The sequence below is a fragment of the Oryzias latipes genome, chromosome 1 (assembly GCF_053564925.1).
Source record: "Oryzias latipes strain Hd-rR chromosome 1, Olatipes_Hd-rR_3.1".
NCBI lineage: Eukaryota > Metazoa > Chordata > Actinopteri > Beloniformes > Adrianichthyidae > Oryzias > Oryzias latipes.
In genome coordinates this window covers 13,608,267-13,619,752 of record NC_136237.1, presented here as the reverse complement: position 1 = coordinate 13,619,752, position 11,486 = coordinate 13,608,267, and the positions used below count along the sequence as shown (strand labels likewise).

General features: G+C 42.7%; 1 long non-coding RNA gene across 2 annotated transcripts; it reads right to left on the bottom strand.

Moving 5' to 3' along the window:
• Positions 1–1,212: 1,212 nt before the first annotated feature.
• Positions 1,213–7,232, bottom strand: LOC144994008 (uncharacterized). 2 transcript variants are annotated; one of them, XR_013657347.1, is made up of 4 exons: positions 3,681–7,232; positions 2,364–2,513; positions 2,191–2,283; positions 1,213–2,110 (listed from the first exon to the last, which is right to left on the bottom strand). It is a non-coding gene; the product is annotated as an uncharacterized LOC144994008 (long non-coding RNA). The 2 variants fall into 2 exon arrangements; XR_013657349.1 differs by lacking the exon at positions 3,681–7,232 and adding an exon at positions 3,236–3,329.
• Between the last annotated feature and the right edge of the window lie 4,254 nt (positions 7,233–11,486).

Genomic DNA, 11,486 nt, shown 5'->3' with positions numbered 1-11,486 from the left:
ATATGTCTATCAAACCCACCTCCTCCATGAGTGTATAGACTTTTTTATATAAAGTATTTGGCTCTTGTATTCTCCCACTAGAACTATCCAAGTCTGGCCTCAGTCTGATGTTTAGGTCTCCACCACAAATCAATAGACCTCGGGTTTCTGTTACCATTATATTAATAATTTTTTTGAAGAAACTCAAGTCGCTTCCTGGTGGTGCATATATATTCATGAATGTAATTAGATTACCATCTATCATTCCCCGGACTAAAACAAACCTACCTTCTTTATCCTTAATCTCAAAAGACTTTTCAAAATTCACATTTTTGGAGATTAAAATTGCCACGCCTCGCCTACGGCCAGATTTGTATGAGGAGAAAAACATATTTGTGAAGCCCATTTTCTTTAATTTTTCATGTTCCTCATCATTAAGATGAGTTTCTTGTAAGTACACCACTTGTGCTTGCTCTTTCTTCATCTTAGTCAAAACTCTGCTACGCTTAATAGGAGTTGTGAGTCCATTGACATTAAAAGAAATAACTTTAATACCTTTCGTCAATCTGGAAAAAAATTGCACATTTCAAAATATAGATAGATACCTTTTTGACTGGTCAACTCCCTTAATGAACAAGAACAAAGAACTGTAGTAACAAAAAAAACAAAAAAGTAAAAAACGTGATTCCAAGGTTGGGGTCGTTTCTGTCAGACCCTGACACGGATGTAGTTCAAGTACCAACAGGGGAAAACCCTTCTTCCTGGGAAAAGGGCCCCTGATTATGTTTTTAATACTCGTTTCTCCGTTGTCTCTCTTCTTGCATACATTCAGCTGTTAGGGGAAAAGTACTCACAGACTTTAACAGGAGGACTGTTCGTCCTCACTGATCCTCTGCACACTCTAAAGAAAAATACACTGGGCCAACTTAAAAAAATTGAGGTAACAATTTGCATTGATCTTTTTGAGTTATCCCAACTCTAGTCAGTATTGAGTAAATTAAATTTGACTTTTTGAGTTTGATTAACTCAATTTTATTTTGTACCACAAACACAAATTATTTTTTTATTTTTAAGTAAAAGCTTCTGGTGAATTTAAGTTAGCAAGTTATTGAATTTAAGCTAATTCAACTTATTTGTTTTCTTTTACTTTGACTCAAAAAAGTCCATGCAAATTGTTACCTTAATTCTTTCAGCATTGTAAACTTAATTCAATCAGTTGAGACAACTCCACCATTCTCGTTTTTGCTTCAATTGTTTATTATGAAAAGAAACAGTATTTTTCAAACATACACCATCCAATACTTCACAAAATTAAGAAACGATAATCCGCCTTTAATACTCATTTCTCGTTGCTTTTCAAAAATTAAAGATTCAAAAGAATGTAAAGATTGGTAGTGACTAACAATATTTAATCTCCTGCATTTTGTACAAAGTAAAAGAAATACTTCAGTGACAAACAAAACCTTCAAAAGTCAAACATAAAACATTTTTGTTAGGCTTACAATTGAAACTGCTTAAAGGTGTAGCTGCTACATGCATCTGCAAAAAAAAATTAGCAGCACAATAACAGATTTCAAAGCACAGGTGTAAATATTCCAGGCAAAAGGGCTGATGCCCTGCTGGTTTTCCAGGTTTCCTTGTTGTACTTCCTTTTAATCACCTGGTCACATGTGTTCAGCCAATCAGAGGCAGAAAAGAGGACGTTGGTGGAAACAAAGAAACTGAGGCTCTCACTTCCTCCAAATGTCCTCTTTTTTTCTCATTCTTGCTGGACACACCAGACTAGGTGAAAATGATGCAGAAAGATCTGTAAAACCAGCAGGACGTCGGCCCTCCAGGCATGAAGTTTGACACCACTGTTTTAGAACACTTACTGCCAAGTAGTTCTTCACCCTTTCAGGGCATTAAGCTCAAAGAAAACTTTCTGAAAGACCTGCAAAGTGTTCTTTAGACTTTTTGATTTACTGATGTTCAGGGCATATATCAGTCCCATAAGCAAGGCACAGGCTCTGGGTACATCCAGGTCTCCAAGGACTTCTGTTTCTTCGATCACCACTCCTGCATGAACTGGTGTAGTCCCTCTTGCGATGGAAATTTTCAAGACTTCCCTGGTGATGTCAGCATCTTCATCCTAAAAATAATTTTAAAATAAAAACAATGTTTGAAGTCCAAAGAAAAAGGGATCAAGTGTCTTATAAGTCCTCTACCTACCACCAGTTCTTTGAAAAGATCTCCTTCTTTTTCATTTAGGTAGACAACCAAGGAATGAATAGCAGCCCCCCTTTTCCTTTCAATGGAATGATCCTGTAGAGAGAAGAGGAAGACTTAATGTGTATGAACTGATTAAAACTTACAGTGTCAAGTGGCAACTAACATGTTTTTACCTCTTCCACCATAGTCTTAATATGCTGAAAGTCCATTTTTGTGGCTCCTCCTCTTGTAGAAACCAGGGACATTATTTTTGAAGAGTTATGGTCTACTTTTGACATGGATGTTGCCCCAATAGTGGTGATGCGTTTAAATCCTTCATTAATCTGTTTAGAAATAAGTAAAACATGAAAAGTTACAATTCACTTTTGTACATTCATCTACACAGTAAATGCTTTAAGTAAAATATTTCCATGAGCAGCACTAAAAAGAGCATGCCATATGTGTCTGACATCACTGACTGGTGGTTCTTATTCTTAAATTAATTTACATAAACAGCACTGTTGATAATTAGGATTACAGGTTAGACCTGAAAAACTATAAGAAAACTGTTTACAAAAATAAAAACGGTTAACATTTTATTTAAACTGGTTTACAAAGGAGACAAAAAACCTTAAAATAAAACTTGGAGCAGCTTTTTAAATGCTAAACTATAAGGTAAAAAATGTATTTCCAACTAAAGCTGGGGTGAAGAGTAAAAACAGAACAACAATTTTCCAACTGTTCAAGAATGATCCTTCCTTATTTTTCCTTTTTTCAAGTGAGTTAAGACCATAAACTTTCTTGCCAAATATATTCGTCTATGTTTTAAGATAAAATTAGGGTTTGCAGGAAAGGTGCGGATAAGGGATGAGCTGGACTTTCTCGATAAACGTTTTCTATCTGCTAAAAATGTATAATGTATCACTGATATAGCTGCCTTAGTTGGAGAACAAATAAACTGTAAATATTTAACCTACAGAAAAGCAATGTTCCAGATATGACTCATTATGCAGTTAATCTTAAGAGGAAACTAATTAACAGAGTGAAGTAAAACATTCAAACTTACAAAATGTCTCTCTCATACAGGCAAATAACACCAGAACTGGATAAATAACCCCACCGAGCTGTATTTGCGACACCTGACGCAGACAAAGCTGTTAGTGTTTCTCCCGCCAGGAATATTCAAATGCTAACGTTGTGTGTTTGCAACAGTGAGACATGTCAGAAAAACTCTGCGAGAAGGCAGTTTATTCTTGCCGTTTATTCAGTTGAACTTGAGACCAAAATGACACCGAATGCTTGGTTCTAGTCTTGTTAAAATATAACATAGTCCCCCCCCCCCAGCACCCTATGAATTCAGTTGCTAGCTAAAAGTCGACGTTTGCAAGAAAACAACATCATGGCAGGTGTAGTAAGGTGTTTTCTTCCTGCACCTCTCGCGACACAGTTGAAAGATAATATTTTATTTGAATTAGATTGGCCAAAAACAAATTTTAAAAATGAGAACTTACCAGAGAGGACAGTCCTTCATTGAGCTGCTTCGTGCTTGCTCCGTTTCTCCTCGAAGGCGTGGCCTGTCTTTCCGGTGTTGTTGCACTAGCTTTTTTAAGAATGCTCAACATAAAATCAAGTTTCACCAACTTAATATTTTGTTGTTGTTGAGTGAACACAAAATTGATGGTTAAAAATGTGCAATATATTAAGTTCTGACCACTTTAATACAATTTGAGTTCAACTCACTTCTTTAAATAAGTTAACAACTTACTATTATAACTTTATCGAGCAAACTTAAATATTTGTGCTTAAAATTTTGTTTTTTTTAAGTTCTACATACTAACCCCATGAATCATTTGTTAGAGTGCAGAAGCGGGGGAATGCCTCCTAAAAACTCGAAGCTTCTTGCGGATGATTTCCTCTCGGTGCTCCTCTGTGTCTCGCTGCTGCTGCTGCTGTGTTCCCATCATCTCCCAGGCTGTTCGGGACAGCTGCTCCGTCAGGGTTTCCCTTGGTGTAACATCGCTGACCTGTAAGCCTCTGGTTCTCATGTCTGTGGCCGCCTCCTCCGCAGTAGAGTAGAGCACAGTTCCATCCTGGTAGAAGACCCTAAGGTTTGGCTGGATATGGCGTCTGGACTCTGATGTTTTTTTGTTTTAAAGCCTTTTTTGCTTCTGCATAGTCCTTCCGTTTCCATAGAATGGCTTGGGCATAATCCTGGTCAAAATATATTTTTCTTCCGTTCAGAAGAACAGTCTTTTTTCCCCAGGCTTTGCGTAAAACATCTTCTTTGGTTGTGAAGCTGGCAAACCGTATCAGAATCGAGCGGGGAGTTTCTGTTCCGCTCCTCTTTGCACCGAGGGCCCGATGTGATCTTTCAATGCCCAGATTGGTGTCTTGAGAGAGATTTAAACAATCTTTTAAGGTTTTTTCCACAAATTCCTGCATGGAGGATCCCTCTGCTCCCTTAGGAACATTGTAGAGTCTTAAATTCTTTCTCCTGGCCCGACTCTCCTGGTCCACAATTTTCTCTTCCTGTTCGCTGACAATCTTTAGCATCTTTAACATTACATGCTCCATGTTTTGTACCCGGTCTTCCACTTTATCAATTTGTGTCTCCGCTTCAGCTATTTTGTTACTGATACTTGCCAAATCCGACTTGAAGTCTTGGAATTCTCTGCGGAAATCGCGTATTTCCCCGAGTATTGTGGCTAACACTGAGTGAGTCGGGCCCTTTCTACGGGTTAGCCATAGCATAAGCTTCTTGTTGTTGTTGTGTTGGTGGCGCCGCCGCGGCGTTTTCCTCATTTGTGCGTTCCCCTGTCGGCCCTTTCTGCTTTTCTTTTTTCCCCATGTTCACCCTGCTTATTCCTATGCTATTTTCCGACCTTTTCTTAGAAGAATCTGATGTTTTTACGGGGTGAAGACGATAAAATAGAGAGACCTACTGCGTTAAGCTGCCATTCGGTAGAGTGACGTCACCGGAACCCGAGAAAATCCTGTCTTAACGACGTTTTTAATGTGTTGGATAAAATTTAGCTCAGAGTCAAAAAGTACGCCCAGGTTTCTCACACATTGAGAAGGTTTAAAATTATGAAGATGTGGTAAAATCATCTCTCTCTTGTCTTCAGAACCGATGATTAAAACTTCTGTTTTGTCCTGGTTGAGCTGTAAGAAGTTTTCTGCCATCCATGAATTTATATTTAAAATACAGTTTAGATGAGTGTTAACAGGTTCAAGGTCATCAGGAGACACGGCGATGTAAAACTGTGTATCATCAGTATAGCTGTGAAAGTCAACGCCATGTCTTCTGATGACCTCACCAAGAGGCAACATATGTAAATTAAACAGTACTGGCCATAAAATCGACCCTTGAGGAAACCCACAACTTATTTCATGGATTCATGAAGAGCACGTATCCATACTTACATAAAAGTGTCGATCTATAAGGTAAGAGTAAAACCACAGAACATTTTCAGAGAGGCCTACCAGACTCCTAAGTCTTTTTAATAAAATCTGGTGATCTACTGTATCAAAAGCGGCACTAAGATCCAGTAGCACCAGAACAGAAAGTTTCTGTGAGGCCTAGGTTATTCTAAGATCATAAACGATCTTTAAAAGAGCCGTCTCTATACTATGGTTTGTCCTAAAACCAGACTGATATTTTTCTAAAATTGTGGCATTTAAAAACTCTTTTTATTTTATTTTACTTTTTTACTTTTTTTTTTTTTATTTTACTTAAAAATGGTAAATTGGATACGGGTCTATAGTTATCCAGATTTTTTGGATCTACACTGACCAAAAATATAAACAACACTTTTGTTATTGCTTCCATTTTTTATGGTATGAACTCAAAGATGTGAAACATTTTCAACACACAGAAAATAACCAGTTCTTTGAAATATTGTTCACAAATCTGTCTAAATCTGTGATAGTGAGCACTTCTCCTTTGCCAAGACAATCAATCCCACCTCGCAGGTGTGCCATATCAAGATGCTGATTAGACAGCATGATTATTGCACAGGTGTGCTTTAGACTGGCCACAAGAAAAGGCCGCTCTGAAATCTTCAGTTTTGTTTTACTGAGGGGGTCAAGGGACTAAGACAACCAGTCAGTATCTGGTCTGACCACCATTTGCCTTATGAAGTGCGACACATCTCCTTCGCATAGAGTTGATAAGGTTGTCTATTGTAGCCTGTGGAATGTTGGTCCACTCTTCTTAAATGGCTGTGCGAAGTTACTGGATATTGGCAGGAACTGGAACACGCTGTCGTATACGCCGATCCAGAGCATCCCAAACACGCTCAATGTCCATAAAAAATGGGAGCAATAACAAAAGTGTTGTGTTTATATTTTTGGTCAGTGTCATTGACTCTTCTTCAGAAGGGAAGTCTTACTGGCAGAGGGGAAGACCCCTGTCTGAAGAGAGCAGTTAACTGTGTCTAAAAGTTCTGACTCAAAGAATCCATAAAATGTTTTAAAAAGTGAAGTAGGAATGGGATCTAAAAGGCAGGTTGTAGTGTTTGCTTGGGATACAACTCGACCAAGCATCTCCGCAATAACCATGACGAAACTCCCCAGTGTTTCTTCTGGTAAAAACAATGCTGGTGGTCTGTTAAGATCAGTGTATTGCATAGATGAAATGTTTGATCTTATAGCATTGATTTTACCCATGAAGTGGTCTGCGAAGTCCTCACATGCAGCATTAGATGATGGCATGGAGGACTTATTGAAGTCTTTGTTTATTAAAATATAAATTGTTTTAAAAAGAAATTGGGGGTTGTTTTTATTTTCTGAAATGATTTTTGAAAAATAAGAGGTTCTGGCCTGTTTAACTGAGTTATTGTAGATTTTGAGTTGTTCTTTTAAAATGTCTTTATGGATTATTAATTTCGTCTTCCTGTATCTCCTCTCTGCTCTCCTGCAGTTCTGCTTCAGACCCTTAATGTCATCAGTTTTCCATGGGATTTTAGGAGTGGTTCTTAATGTTTTTGTTTTGAATGGAGCCACTGCGTCTATGGAAGACTGAAGTCGGTTATTAAAATGATCAACAATAAAATCACAGGGTGCAGGATAGATCTGAGCAAGAGTTTGCTTAAAAATATCAATAAAACTTCCAGCCACTTCAGGAGTTAATTACCGTTTCCTCACAGTTCTCACTGAGGCTTCCTGCTGGATTTCACTGGTGACATTAAAAAACACACAACCATGGTCTGATATGGCCAAGTCAACAACAGAGGACACCCCGGTGGACAGACCGTAGGTAATGACAAGGTCCAGGGTGTGTCCCCTGTTGTGAGTTGGCTGTGTGACATGCAGCTGAAAATCCATGCTGTTAAGAAGATTTTAAATTCACAGGTTTAGATATCGTCATTTTTGTCAACATGCAAATTAAAATCACCAGTTATTAAAATCTGATTGTACCTAATATGAAGAGATGATAAAATTCAGAAAATTCTTCGCTAAAACAGGAAGGAGGGGTTGGTGGTCTGTATACTGTGACAGTTAAAACAGGTGGGTCTCCAAAGAGAAAAGCATGATGCTCAAATGAACAATACTTACTAAGTAAAATATTTTCAGATAATATTGTTTTGTGAGCAATCGATGCAGTACCTCCACCTTTCTTTTCTCCCCTGATTGAAAATAAAAAGTTAAAATTAGGTGGAGAAGCCTCAGTGAGCCAGGTTTCAGTTAAAAACAAACAGGTTGAATCATGGTCTAAAATCAGATCATTCACGATAAAAGAATTATTGAAAAGTGATCTGACAGTTAAAAGAGCCATCTTCATCGTTGTGGGTAAAATCTGTTGTGAGCATGACATGGGTTTTGTGACTGATGTTTGAATTAGGCGGAGACATCTAACATGCGAGGCACGTGGATATGAATGGAAATTATTTGAATGTCTGTTGGTGATGTGGACTGGTATATGATGCTGTATGGCAGAAAATGATGAGTCAGGGGTGTGGGTGTCCTGGTTCAACCGTCAGCTTGGAGTAGTATTGAAAGAACAGAGGGTGAGATCAATGTTCATGCTGGGAAGACACTATTGCTAGGGTGTAAACCGTCTGATTTGAAGAGGTATGGTCTATTGTAAAAAGTTGTGAAATTATCAATGTATGGAATGCTCATGGAATGACAGTATGTTTTTAACCAAATGTGAAGCTGACAGATGCGTGAGAACATGATGTCTCCATAACGGGGTGCAGGTAGGTGTCCAGATATGATGCAGTTTATGTTTAACTGTTGGATGGTATGAATCAGATGGATGAAGTCCGTTTTCAGAGTCTCCGATTGCTGTAGTTTCAGGTTGTTGGTGCATGCATGTATGATGAAAGTCTCCGCACAGGGGGGGTGTTTAACAGAGAGTTGGTGGGCAGAGTTTTTAATGTCATTGACGACCGCTCCAGAGAGAGAGAGTGTGTGGCATCTTCTGACCCCATCACCCCGTGACAGCAGCGGGGTGATGAGCAGCGGCCTCCGCTCCACCAGGCTCAGGTGGAGAAAGGGGAGCTCCACAGCGATTTTACCGGGCAGACAGTACTCCAGCGTAAAGACCCGTTTTTTTTGTGGAGAGTGGATCCCCTGAAGCTGATGAAACTCAGGATGCGGCGCGCGAGCCCCGGGGAAGTTCGGCTGAGCGTCGGGCCACCGCATCTTTCAGCAGACGGCGGCATTTCCCTCTCGTGGCGGGCGCCAGCGGAACAGGAGGATCCGGGCGGCTGGGCCAGTGCCGCTGCTCCAGGAAGAAGCGTGAGCAGGTCAGGTTTCAGCAAAGCGGGCCCCGAAGCAGCAGACGCCATTGGACCCGTAGAGGTGGAAGCTGTCGCCTGGCTGAGACCAGCAGCAGAGTCGGATGCCACGGTAGGATGCCACGGTAGGAGATCCACCCGATGTCGGTCCCGGTGAGCCCGCTCAGGTCGTTGACGCCGCAGTGAGGTCTTCAGCCAGCGGGGCAAAGCACTTGGTCAGGGCTAGGTTCCCCGAGCTGGCAGTGTCGGGTCCACAGATCCTCCGGCCGCGACGTGTCACCTCAGCCCACGACTGCTTGGGCGTAGAGCAGAGGGCTGGAGCCCTGGGCCCAGCATCGGCCTGGTCTTCATGGAGGTCCTGTCAACTCCTGGGCCTCCACTGCAGAGCTTGGGTTGGTGGTGCCTGGAGCCCCGTCCGTCCGCTCCCACCCGTTGTTTTTACAGCCACACATTGGAATGATGTTGCTGTCCGTGGCGGTGGAATGGGCTTAAGCCGGAATTTCTCCAAACCACACAAGAGTTTGAGACAGGGAGCGGTTGGTGCTGATGGAATGCTGTAGCTGCTGGATGTACTTAGACTGGGATGTCGATACTGAGAGAATTGTCTCTATTAGAATAGATTTTTCTCTGAGCTCCAGTCTAAGCTTTTGAACGGTTTCCTTAAGTTGGCAATGTGAATGTCCTGGGTTACAGTCATCGGGAGTGCATGAAACTCCATCTGAACAAGCGGCAGCCATCTTGACAACGTGATACTGTGCATTGGGGCAGTTTGCAGCCGAGTGTGAAGCAGCTGGGATGAGGGTCAGCACCGCTAAATCTGGGGCCATGGTCCTCGACCGGAGAAGGGTAGTTTGCCATCTCTCGGTGGGTGGAGTGTCCCTGCCGCAGGTGGAGGAGTTTAAATACCTTGGGGTCTTGTTCACGAGCGAGGGAAGACCGGAGCATGAGATTGACAGGCGGATCAGAGGGGCGTCCCTAGTTATGCGGTCGCTGTATCTGTCCGTCGTGGTGAAGAGAGAGCTGAGCCAAAAAGCAAATCTCAATTTACTGGTCGATCTTCGTTCCATTACTCACCCATGGTTATGAGCTATGGGTCATGACCGAAAGAATGAGGTCCCGAATACAAGCGGCTGAAATGAGCTTCCTCAGTCCGCAGGGTGGCTGGGCGCTCCCTTAGAGATAGGGTGAGAAGCTTCTCCTCCACATCGAAAGGAGCCAGTTGAGGTGGCTCGGGCATTTAGTCCAGATGCCTCCTGGACGCCTCCCAGGAGAGGTGTTCCGGGCATGTCCCACTGGGCGGAGGCCCCGGGGAAGACCCAGGACACGCTGGAGAGACTACGTCTCTCGGCTGGCCTGGGAACACCTCGGGGTCCCCCCAGAGGAGCTGGAGGAAGTGCGAGGGAAGTCTGTGCATCTCTGCTTAGACTGCTGCCCCCACGACCCGGCCCCGGATAAGCAGTGGAAGATGGGTGGATGGTAAAAGACGTACTCAGAGACTTCCTCAATCGCTTTGTCTTCGTTTACCTGGATGATATTCTCATTTATTCCCAAAACCAAACATAACATGAAAACCATGTCTGTCAGGTTCTGGAAAGGCTTTTGGAAAACCAATTATTCGTCAAGTATGAAAAATGTGAATTCCACGTCAACACTGTTCAATTTCACTGGCTGGAGGGAGCGAAGCAACCCTTTACCGTATGGACCGACCAAAAGAACTCTGCCTATCTGCGGATGGCCAAAAGAATTAACTCCCGGCAAGCCCGTTGGTGCCTCTTCTTCGATCGTTTCCGCTTCACCATCACATACAGACCCGGGAGTCGCAATGTCAAGCCTGATGCCCTCTCCCGCAAGTACTGCCCCATAGAACGCACCACCACCACTGTCCTGCCTACTACCTGTATTGTGGGCAACCTCACCTGGGACATTGAAACCAGGGTACTCCAAGCTGAAGGTGAGGAACCCGATCACGCACCCTGTCCCAGGGATACTCTTTTTGTCCCATCCTCTCTCAGGTCAGATGTAATCTCTTGGGGACACGCCTCCCGGGTGTCCTGTCACGGCGAAGTGCACCAGACCCTTGACCTCATCCGTAGGCGGATCTTCTGACCCTCAATGGAATAAGACATCCGTGAGTATGTTGCTACCTGCACCAACTGTGCCCGCTCCAAATCATCTAACTCAGCCCCTGCTGGACTCCACCATCCCCTATCCACTCCCAGCCGACTCTGGTCACACCTCGCCGTTGATTTTGTTACCGGCCTGCCTCTCTCACAGGGTAATTCGGTCATATTCACTATTGTCGACCGATTCTCTAAAATGCCTCATTTCATCCCCTTACCTCAGTTACCCACCGCCTCTGAAACTTCTGACGTCCTAGTCAATTATTAGTTCCCGCTTAATGGGATACCCTCGGATATAGTGTCTGACCGTGGTCCTCAGTTTGTCTCTCAGGTTTGGAGGGCATTCTGTTCCGCCTTAGGTGCCATGGTCAGCCTCACCTTTTGGTACCACCCCAGTCTAATGGCCAAGCAGAGAGGGCCAACCAGGAATTGGAAGCGGCCCTCCGTTGCCTGG